Source organism: Mauremys reevesii, linkage group 2, assembly GCF_016161935.1.
Source record: "Mauremys reevesii isolate NIE-2019 linkage group 2, ASM1616193v1, whole genome shotgun sequence".
NCBI classification, from domain to species: Eukaryota; Metazoa; Chordata; order Testudines; family Geoemydidae; genus Mauremys; species Mauremys reevesii.
The window spans coordinates 138,717,244-138,729,607 of NC_052624.1; the positions used below are offsets into that span (position 1 = coordinate 138,717,244).

Consider the following 12,364-nt stretch of genomic DNA (forward strand, 5'->3'; position numbering starts at 1 on the left):
ATAGTCAGTCAGTGCCCTATATTAAACTTTTTGAAGCCAACAATATATTGCAATATTTCTAATTAAAAAGTTAAACTCTTTTATAATTTGATTCATAGGCACTGACTTCTGCTCCTGTTGGTGGGTGCTCAACCTCACTTTGCCCCCGGCCCCACCCCTTCCATGAGGTCCCGCCCCTGCCCTGCCCCCATTCCAACCCCTTCCCCAAAGTCTCCGCCCCAACCCCACCACCTCCCTCTCTGCCCCAATTCCGACTTCTTCCCTAAATCCCCACCCCCGCCTCATCCCCGCCTCCTCTCCTGAGCATGCCATGTTCCCACTCCTTCCCCTCCATGCCGGAGCTTGCTACACTGCCAAACAGCTGTTTGGCGGTGGCCAGGTGGGAAGCACTGGGAGGAAGAGCAGGGACGCAGCGCACTCAGGGGGAAGGCAGAGGAGGAGGTGGGGCGGTGGGGGGGAACTTGGCTGCTGGTGGGTGCAGAGCACCCACTAATTTTTCACCATGGGTGCTCCAGCCCTGGAGCACCCACGGAGTTGGCGCCTATGATTTGATTTTAATCAAATAATCTTTGGCCATGTTAACTACTCTTCAGTGAGGGGAATCCAGGGAACTATGTTTTCTCTTCTTCTCTTTGCTTTGTCCCGAAGGTGGAAATTTTTTTTACATGATTAGTATTTTGGGGAACACCTATTTTTTGAACATGAATTAACCTTTTCCATGTCTCTTCACATTTGGGGGAAAATCTTCAGTCCCAGACCTAAATCCACCAATTTTGTGGCCCATATTCCTTCATTTGGTAGAAATGGAGGGTAAAATTGGTCTTATAATGGAAACTCAATCACAACCTTAATTTTGAATCTGCTTACACTCCATAATTAAGCATCAGGGCATCCCTATAAAATATTTACATATTATTTATATTCATTTTATAGATGAAGAAACTGAGGCATAGAAAGATTAAAGACAACACAGTGAGATTACGGACAATAATATGGACAAATACAAAGTACTACACTTAGGAAGGAAAAAATCAGTTGCACAAATGCAAATTGGGAAAGGACTGCCCTTCAAGGAGTACTGCAGAAAAGGATCTGGAGGTTACAGTGGATCACAAACTAAATATGAGTCAACAATGTCATATTGTTAAAAAAAAAAAGGCAAAACATCATTCTAGACTGTATGAGCAGGAGAGTTATAATTCTTCCACACTGCTCAGCACTGATACGGCCTCAATTAGACCACCATGTCCCATATTGGGCATCACATTTTGGGAAAGATGTGGCCAAATTGGAGAAAGTCCAGAGGAGAGCAACAAAAATGATTAAAGACCTAGAAAATAAGATATTCAAGGAAAGATGGAAAATAATGGGTTTGTTTAGTATGGAGCAGAGAATACTGAGGGGAGACATGATAATAATCTTCAAGTACATGAAAGGTTGTTATAAAGAAGAGATAGATAAAATGTTCTCCTTAACCACTCAGGACAGGACAAGTAATTGGCTTACACTGCAGCAAGGGAGCTTTAGGTTGGACATTAGTAAAAGCTTCCTAACTGTAAAAGTAGTTAAGCACTGTAACAAATTACCTAAGAAGGTTGTGGACTCTCCATCATTAGAGGTTTATAAGAACAGGTTAGACAAACACCTGTTAGGGAGAGTCTCTTGATAATACTTAATACTGCCTCAGTGCAGGGGACTGGACTAGATGACCTACTAAGGTCTGTTCCAGTCCTAAATTTCTATCATTCTATGACCATGTGATTTCTCCAAGTTCACACAGCAAATTGATGGCAGAATCTGGAGCAGAATCCAAGAGTCCTGACTCTTATTGTTATCACTAGACCATACTCCTTTTCCTTTAAGCTCCTACATTGCTGACCCATAACATGTCTCCCACTAAAGTCTCAAACCAAATTCTAACTGTTTTTTTATACATTGGATTATGTAAACTACTATATGCACTAACATTTCCTTTGAATCATTTATGTATATCACATAGTGGGTGTCCAACACTATGAATAGAATATATTTTATTGATTTGCTTGTTACCTCTTCCCACCACCACTTTGTTTCTTGTCAGTCTCCACCCCCATGTTCAGTACACTTAAGAATGCTGTGCCACAGTGTGTCATTATAGCTAATCTAGTGTAGGCCTTCTTGCTGTGTGTGTGTGTGTGTGTGTGTGTGTGTGTGTGTGTGTGTGTGTGTGAGAGAGAGAGAGACTGACTTATTGGTACCTGTCCAGTTTGATGTGGTCTGTTCAGAACATTGATCATGCCCAGTAGTTCAATGCCACAACCACATTAACAGAATACTAATTCTTAATTGAAGTAGGATTTTAGGGAACAAAAGCATACCTTTTCATGTCCATCAAACCCTATTCATTAGACTCTGAAGGTGGTTAAATATTACATACAGCTGAAATCCAAAACCACCTGCTTGACAAATCCAATTTTTAAATTATTTTTATTTTTGTTTATAAATTAACGATTGTCACTAAACCCAGTAAATAACTTTAAAATCAGGAGAAAAGAATAGGATAGGGAAAATGTCAATGTATATTTAAAACCAAAAATCCTTTTCTAATGTAGACTGTCTCCCAAACTACACTAAGTTAGGCAAATTGACCATATACTGCAGATGAGTCAGTAACAGTACACATACATTTTTGGCGCGCGCACACACACACACACACACACACACACACCACACACCCCATTTTGGACTTGATAGTAAACTGCTTGAGACAGAGTCACAGCATAGTTCTAGTTTAGGAACTAAAGACTATTGTATGAAATTGTCCAGGGAATTAATATGGGTAGAATGTAATTACCGAAGTTGGCATTTTGCCAGAATAGCAGGGCCAGCACTCCTACTCTTCTGAAGTCCCAAAGGATCTTTAACATCTGCAAGTGATCAGGAGTTTTGTTCTGTCTCTGATCTGTAAGATCTCCAGCAGCACAGTGCCCCCTAACATCACGCTGGTGCACTGGATCAATACTGACCTAAAGAGAAAAGTGCCATCTGTTTGTTACCTATACATATGTTCCTGCTCATGGGTTTTTGATGGTTTTTACAGCAGAAATGAAACAGGAAGTGAGTCATTAGTGCTAGTCAGGAAGATCACTGGGGATTTTAACCACTCAGGAAGCATAAAAATATTCTACCAGACACAATGCTTTATGTAAGTAGATCGGCCATGTGGAAGGGGAACTGTATCTTGACTTGAAATCCTATAAAACATTTACTTAATGCATATCCAAGAAAAGCTTGAGTAAATTATTCTAGGTGATATTCTAAGGTGGTAAATACCAACAGGGTAAATTAGCTTTGGATAAAGTAAGGTTATTTTTTCTAAATGTGTCCTTTTCCCTACTCAGATGGACACTATGCCAAATACACGTTAAAATCTTACACTAGTTTAATATCTCCCCTGAAGACATGTGTTTACTATCATAAAGGAGAACAACAATTACTGTGAAAGGAAAACTTCCCTGTGGTTTCAGACAACCGTATTTGATTGACTGCAGCATAGAAAATAAAGCTTTTAAAACACCGGAGCTATGTTTAGAGTTCTGGATGAAGAACAAAATCTCTACCTTAAATAGAGTCAGTGATGCTATCCCCTGAGCTAACTGAAGTCCATGCTCATTTTACCTTTCCTTTTCACCACTTTCCTCTGAGCAAGGGAAAACTGATGGGGCATCACTGCTCTTGTAGTGGGATGTATACCAAGTCCCAATTTAGCCCACAAAGTACATATAAAAGAAGTATGCATACTAGATTACAAAGTCTGACTCTGAAATGCATTACTATTTCTTTACACTTGTGACAAGTAAGTGGCTTCCCCACCCTCTTGCCCTTTCTCAGTGGTGTCACTCATGCAGACAAACACAGTCACACATGCACACAGGTTCAATGCCACCTTGTTTTCAGAATACACGTTAGTGAAGTCATATTGATGAACTCCTTCCTTGCTAAAACCCTCAATTCCAAAACCCTGCGGAAGTGCGATTGGCAAAATCATTGAGTGAGCTAAAGTAATGCTGAATCATATATTATTTTTTGTCCATTAGCACAAGTGGTGTGTGTGTGGGGGGGGGGGAATGAAGGGAGATTTCATTTCTGGCTGTGCATTGTTTACAGTGCCCTTTACAAGAAGTAAAAGTTTAGGCACTCCTTAAGCTTTAACAAGCAGCTACAGTTAAAACCATGACAAGAGCCCTGTTCTACTGCAATTTCAGTGCTCAGAGATCATGTAATGTTACGGGTACTGGAAAGACTGATTAAAAATCACTGTTCAAATATCATATGTAATGTTCCTGCTATACAATCTCACATGGTTTGCCTTTTTATATATATTAAGGTACATATATAAATGAGTTCTGATCTAAAGCACATGAATGTGATCACCATTAAAATGCATCTGCACATTTTTCTCACAAGTTATACAGCAGAAATGTAGGTATTGTTCAGACATTCACAGATAAATGCACACAGAGAACACAGCTATATTTTTATCCTTATATTTTGTAGGTTGCACTGCAATATTCTTGGATAAGCAAACACAATTCTAAAATATCACGAGGGTATGACTTACACATAAGAGTTAACTTTAAGATAAGCATATTATAGGCTGTGGATCTACTGCTATAGCAATATTTCACAAAATATTGTTGACACTGATTAGAAGACTGTGTTAGCAGCACCATAGTCCAGAAATATTAATGTTGCTACATATTAAAGTGTCATTTTATTTAAGCCTTACCTTGGCTGACTTGCCCTAACTGGTGACAAGGAACTTAATTTATAAGAAGCAAATGGGGACTTTTCTCAGTGCTCACAGCACAGCTGCTCCCAGTCCTCAGAGAGGCACACGACTCCAGCTCTGTGTACCTCCAAACCCCTCAGCTCATATGCTCTGCTTCTGCAGTTCATGAGAGCTTCTCTGATTGGCTGGCATTGCCTGTCTGCCTGATCCTCTCCCTCTCTCTCTCTCCTTTTTGCCCCCCTTGTTTTTCTTTCTTAAGCACTTCAGGGCTGTGCAAATTCTAGAGCGTACAGTGTTGATCCCCCTTTAGCCCTTTCAGCAAAGTCATCTTACATGAAACATAAAAAAGAAAACATATATCTTAGCTCAGCATCACTGCAAAAAAAGCACCCTTTGGTACTAGAGCTCTGGAAAAATGACAGTTCAGTGGCAGTTAGCCCATAAATTCAGTGCAGGAGAGGGAGGGGACAGCAGAAAGAAGGGGCTTGGCTGTCAGATCGATTGGGAGTGCACAGAAGGAGTGTACAAGGGAAAGCACGCAGTAAGGCATTAGTTGGCAACCTGGTAATAAATTTTCATATTTCGGTGCAAAGTCGTCACAGCCAGCTAAACATTCAACTGCTGGCTCATTCATCAGCGATCCACATGATCTGATGGTGGCTGAGAGATTCAACTTGAGTGATGTCCTTTAATGTCTTATTCCAGTCTAGCCAGGGCACAGATAGCTCACCCCCCTCCAGGTCAGCCCTAGATATTTAAAGAAGAATAGATATGGATTTTCTGCCCTTCAGCACCCACTCCTTTACGTTATTCTACTATAAACTGAAACTCTGTAGGTATTTTGTTGCCTCAGACAGCTCTGTGTCAGGACACACTGGCTTCATGAAAAATGTATTCCAGAATCCGTGTCTTCTTTAACACCTTCAGTCCAAACACAGACATACCCATCCACCCCAAGATAAATAGCATTGGCCTGATCCAGGTTTTAGATAATGGAGTAAACAAGTGCCAGATGCTGCTTACCCAACATGCTGTGGGCAATCCATAAGAAATGTAATTACCATATAAGTGGCAACTCTGGCACATAGACTGTTGGCAGTCAGAGATCCTGTCTTTAGCCTCTGGGTAGCAGCTTGAACTGGGATGGGTGGACAGATGAAATTGAATATGCTGAAGTTACACAAGGAGGAAAAATAGGAAAGAAAAAAATATCTCCTAGTGAAACAAAAAATGCAGTTGCTCTAGACTGGGTAAAGGAGAGATGACATGAGAAATTCTACAATTTAATGTAATGGGACTAAATGCCGATATCCTGAATTAAATGCAGGGAACAGCAGAATTGTGTCTTTGGGATATACATTTTAAAGACGCGTGCAACTTGTGGAGGAATATTGAAGCCAAAAGGAGTTAGGAGTTTGGATTTGGGAAATCTAAACTCGCAGAAGGAAGTGAAACAGAAACTGTTTCCATCTGCTATTTGTGTGTTCTCTGGCTTGCAACAGCAGCACATGTGAATCAATGCTTTAATGTTCAGTATTTCTGCATGCCCTCTCTCATGCAGCTTCAGTTCTGAATGAACTAGGTTTTATATTTCTCCAGATTCAGATTTTTTGTTTTTAATTCAGCTCTTTTTGTTGTTGCTGTGTTTCAAATCTCCCCCATCACGAAGGGGTAGGAATGGATGTGTGTGTGAAAAAAACAAAGCAAAGCACAACAAAATAAACAAAACATTTTACTCTTTAATGGGTGATACAGCTTCATTTAAAAAAAATCACACTAGGACATTCTCTAGAATTGCCGTACTCAGTATATTTCACTGCCTTTAGTAATAAGAGACAAAATGTTTGTCTGCCTGTCTGCCTCTGAAGCATTTGTTGAGATGCCACCAATATGCAACCTGGGGACAGACTTGAAAACAAAACTGTAAGTCTTCCCTAGTGGTTTTCACTGGCTAAGATAGAACTAAGCACATCCACTGGACATTCATAATGTAAGTCAACAGGCATTTGCTACTGTACTGAGTAGTACACTAGGATGGCATGCAGAGGGGACTATTGATAATGTCAAAGAGTGGTATACAAATTCCATAAGAGAGTTTACAAGTTGAGGATCTCTATGTTTTCTGTGACAAAGATTCCTGTGGCACCTTATAGATAACAGACATACTAGAGCATAAGCTTTCATGAGTGAATACCCACTTCGTCAGATGCATGCATGCATGCATGCTTATGCCCCAATACGTCTGTTAGTCTATAAGGTGCCACAGGACTCTTTGTTGCTTTTTACAGATCCAGACTAACATGGCTACCCCTCTGATACTTGACTCTATGTTTTCTGACATTATACAGACTTCACTCAGGAAACATCAATGTAAAAAGTTTACAGGGATCACAGCAAGATGCATTAGTATAAAATTATTAGAAATGTTCTGAACATTTTGGAATTATTAGGGGGCTCCTGGGAGGAAAGGGACAGTCTGCCTTTCAGACTTTTCTTCCACTCTGGAGTTTATAAGGAGAATCAAAAGGAGCAAACAGCCCACCTATATAAAATCAAGTAATTTGTGTGAGATGCTCAAAGATGATTGCAGAAAAACATATAATATATCAGTCACTGGAATTTATTACTGCACTAATCTCTGAGACTGAGAGAACTGGCATTGCCGATGCCAAGTTCCTATTTGTATTACTTTGAGCGTGTTGAAAGAATCCTTTCATTGAGTGATATATACATACCTAAGTGATACATACCTACCTATGAATCTAATCCAAAATTCATGGAAGACCCACTACTGAAATATGAAAGATAAAATTAGTGTCCTGGATTGTGACGGTATTATCAGAGGTTTTCCCAGGGAAATTTAGGCATATCACATTCAAGTAATTCTATACATAATTTTATCTCAAGAGTCCAGTAGGCTCCTGTACTTTTTAATTCTCAAAAGGTAGAAACTCCTCCTGCAGTCTACATTCAGAAAGTTCCCTTTGTGAACTCATGAGATTGTGCCAATCATCACAAAAAAACCTGTGCTTTTTAGAATTTCCAGCGTAAGGGCTTGTTATATGGTACTTCTAAGAGTAACGCTGAAATAGAGGTTTCTAGTTGTGAAGTAGAACATGAAGCTCTTCACTGCAGCACTAATCCTGTTCGTTAACATTAAAAAAGAAAACATGCAGTATTTCACCTCTGGGATATTTTTGTTCTTTATTGTATAACACGGGGTGGGCAAACTACAGCCCATGGGCTGAATCCGGCCCATGAGACATTTTAAGCCGGGGCGGGGGCAACACTTCACGGCTCCCGAAAGCCAAGCCATGGCCCTGCTCTGAGAGTTGGAGGCTGCTCCAAGCCTAGGAGCCAGGGAAGGGACATGCCACTGCTTCCAGGAGCTGCTTGAGGTAAGCACTGCTCAGAACCTGCAACCCTGAGCCTCTCCCCATGCCCCAACCCCCAGCCCTGATCCCCACCCCGCTGCTCTCCAAACCCCTCAATCCCTGCCTGGAGTACCCTCCTGCACCCCAAACCTCTCATCCCCAGCCCCACCCTAGAACCTGCAACCCCAGCCAGAACCTACACTCCTTCCCACACCCCTGCCCCAGTCCTGATCCCCCTCTGAACCCCTCAGTCCCAGCCCACAGCACTCTGCTACACCCAAAACTCCTCATCCCCAGCCCCACCCCAGAGCCCGCACCCCCAACCAGAGCCCTCACCCCCTCCTGTATGCCAACCCCAATTTTGTGAGCATTCATAGACTCATAGACATTAAGGTCAGATGGGACCATTATGATCATGGCCTGCCATATAATTTCTATTCCCCGATGTGGCCCTTGGGCCAAAAAGTTTGCCCACCCATGGTTTAACAGATCTAGTTAACCATTTGCAGAATAGTTCTAATTTATCTCTCTCTTTGCTGTTGCTTATTATGCTAAATGTATTGATCATCTTGCAGTTAACTGCTAGAGAACAGATCATTCAGCAAATATTAAAACAGTTATAAAAAGACTGAATCTTTCATTAGTAAATAAAGTAATAACAAATCAGGGTCATTTACAGATTGCAAACTGCCAGCACCTCAGGGAGGTTCAGAAAGGCTAATCATTGGCAGAATGATGCTGCCAGTTCAACTTCACATTTTTTTTAAATGTGTACTGTGTACAGCAGCAGACAAAGAAACTTAACACTTTTGTTGCCAAGGATCTCACCACTGCTTCTAGGGTTTCTACTGTTAGTATGACATTAACACCAGGGAAAGCTCCCCTTATTTTTTGTTGTTGTTGAAACTTTCCAGTTTTATAAAAACAGTTAGAAATTATTCCTTCTTTCCAGAAGTCACAAGGCCTTTTTGTTGTTTTAGCATCAATCTACTTTAACACACCGAAAGGAATGAGATTGCCATCTCTGAAAATGAATGAAACTAGCTCTTTAAATAATAGTGTTTTTCGTGGTTGTGGGCAGAGCAAAATGTTTGACTGGACTCCACCATAATTTTTGTCCTCTGCTCTAATGCATAAGAACAGCCAGCCACATCTGTACGTCTGTCTATCACACTGATGTCTCTCTCCTTTCATTATCTTACTTCTTATGTCATCAACACTTTTTTAACCCATTCATCCCCATTTACAAGACCTTGCCAAGTTACTGACATACACAAGAACAAAACAATAGATGTCAATGTACAGCACAGCATTTCAGTGGGATGGTCACTAATTATTATTACCCTCAACTTGTTGTTTGATATTCATATTTGTTGTATATTGTTTTAATTAAATTCTAATGTCCTCTAGACAGTATTTTCCCATGAGCTTTGACATCTCCTAGCATGATGAGCCCTGTATCCTGATTAGGACCTCTGGGAACTAACGTAATACAAATAATAATACTCTTTAAAGTCTTTTTACATATTACTATAGTATAGTGTATACATTAATGTACCACCTCCATCAAAGATTACTATGGGCCTAATACTGCCCCCATTAAAATCAATGGGAGTAAGGGGTTTCAATTTTGGTTAGATGTATTTCGAGAGGTTACATCACATGACATATTAATCTTTAATTAAAGATTAATCTTTAACTCCTGGAGACTCCAGGACATTCCTGGAGGATTGCCAACCCATTGGGAGTTCTTTTATTGACCTCAGTGCAAAAAAGGCCCTAACGTTGCAGGCACACTTATCACAGCTTTGGAGCAGACCATGCATCTCTCCCCTAACCAATATTTCTTCAGGACATAGAGCATATTTTATTTGTCTAGAAAGTACATACCACATTTTGGGTTCTGTAGAAATAATAAAAGAATAATTATTCTAAGAACAGGACCAGCTCCAGCTTGTTTGCTGACCCAAGTGGTGAAGAAAAAAAAAAAAGAAACTGATTGAGCTACCACCAAAGTGCCGCAGACAATTGAAGAGAGGGAGTGAAGGACCTGCCGTCGAATTGCCGCTGAAGACCCAGACGTGCTGCCCCAGCAACTGATGGAGTGCCACCCCTTTCTACTGGCCGCCCCAGGCACCTGCTTCCTTCGCTGGTTCCTGGAGCTGGCTGTGTCTAAGAAGACATGAGGGGCATGGATTTGATATCACTACTCAAAATACCTAACACATGCTTCACACTGCAGTTCGTCTCAACTTGGCATTTCACATTTCTCACTGAAGTTTCATCTCTCCAACCCACTACTTGCCTAGAACCAAACTTAGCCTCAAGCAAGAGAAAAGAGGAAAAATAATAAGTGAAAATAGTAATCACAGCTAGTGCAGAGATCCTCCAAAGTCTCTGGTCAACATTTTCACATCCGAGTTTGTAAAATTTTCATAAATACTGAGCTTTTGCAGTTCCCATGGATTACCAGGTGATTGTCACTCCTGAAAACCAGGCTACATTTATTTAGAGGTCCAAATAGGTGTAGGCACCTTATACTAGAGGAGCCTCTGAACTTAATTGGGAGTGTTCCATTTGGGAAGATCCTTTGTGCTGCAGTTCAGCCTTGGAGACCATAACTCCCATGATGCCTTTGGCGGGGGAGGGAGAGAGAGACTTCCTCTCCCAGGGAGTGCAGGGAGAGAATGTGATGGGCTTCATTTTGGGAGAGGAGCTGAGCTTGTTGTGTGGAGCTCTGTCCATACCAGGAGCTGCTGCTAACTGTTGTTAGGAAGCCAGAAGCTGCTGCTGAGAGCCCGTTGGGGCTTTGATTGAGCAGGGTATTCAGTGGTGGTTGGTGTCTTCACTGGAGCCAGGGCAGAGACTGTTGCTGTGCCTACAGCTGACTGAGGTAGGCCTCAGGTGAAGGCAGTGTTAGTTACTACCCCCCCCCCGTTGTTTGGGAAAGTACTTGCAAGGGAAGGGGAAACAGCAAAGAGACTCTAAGAGGTGATCTGAGAAGAGGCAGAGTGGTCTTCTCATCAAACCAGAACCCAGGGTTGCTGACATTTGTTTAAAACAACTCCAATCTTCAGAGGAGTTCTGCAGCTTGTTCCCTTGGCTGGACTGAGTCACTGGATCAACGGAGAGCTGTCTCCAGTTTCAAGATCTCCAAGTGTGTCCACACAAGTGTTTATAACTCTGAACTCCAGAGAAGTGTACACTCCGGGGTGGGGTAAATGGTGGCAATATACATGCAAATTAGTTAAGTTTCATTTATTATTGTAAACTATATTTGTTAATTGATTTGTTGAACTGCCTCCTTCCTGATTTAAATTAGTGGTGACATTTAATCTCAGTCTGTTATATCATGTTTTCTTACATTGTTAAAGGTGTGTTAATTCTAATCTAAGTGTATATTGGGTATATATTGTTTATCATTTGTATTTTTGAATTAAGCCAATTGCCCAGATCAGCTCAGGTTTATTCCTGGAGGCTCCCACTGTACACCAGTGAGTGTGTACAGGGCCCAGCCAGGTGGACTGCCAATTTCAATTTCCTCTACAAATAAAAGGACGGCAGCAGAGGGATGGATGGAGGATTCCCGCCTATCCAACATCACCACTAGGCTACTCAGCATCTCCTTTAATGTCAATGTCAGGGGAGTGGTGCCTGCTACTGAGTAAACCAGGGAGGAATGGTGGGGTTACATAGGGATTTAGGAGACTCACTCTAAGCACTCTGATTTATAAATTTTGTCCTTTATGTTTTAAAAGCTTTGGAAACCCACAAAGACTATTGGACAAAAATGGATGGAATATAGCCCTTTAATAGACATAATCCTTGTAATGAAATATGAATCCTTGTGTTTGTGCCAGTAAGACTGGACATGAAACAATTTTCCACAAGTGTCAGATTAATGAAAAGTTACACAAGAGATATAGGAGCACATTAAAATTAATACAAACATTATTTATTAGTTATAGATACTCATACAGCAATTGCCTTAGAGAATGAACACTTCAATTTAGCCACAGTAAATATATACTATGCACAGTAACAGTCTTCTGCCTTGTTCTGGAATGATCATCCTATCAAGCGAGAGGATGGTTAATTCTCTATAATCTCATAATCCTCAAACTCCTGACTGAGACTGCCTACAAGGATGCCAGTTAGTGCTAATTGTGGCAGTGGATTTTTTTTTTAAAAAAGGTTTGGTAACATGTCCACTTGGAAA

General features: G+C 41.0%; 1 protein-coding gene across 6 annotated transcripts in view; it reads right to left on the bottom strand.

Annotated features, from left to right (window-relative positions):
* The window catches only part of CDH18 (cadherin 18), a 623,460-nt gene that overhangs the window by 425,499 nt on the left and 185,597 nt on the right, over positions 1–12,364 (bottom strand). Inside the window, exon 5 of one of the 6 annotated variants that reach the window (XM_039526199.1) lies at positions 4,769–5,518. The exons of 4 other annotated variants lie outside the window; for them this stretch is intronic. The gene's annotated coding sequence lies outside the window, so the exon portion shown is untranslated. The remainder of the gene's footprint in view (positions 1–4,768; positions 5,519–12,364) is intronic. One more of the 6 variants, XM_039526197.1, reaches the window with a different exon arrangement.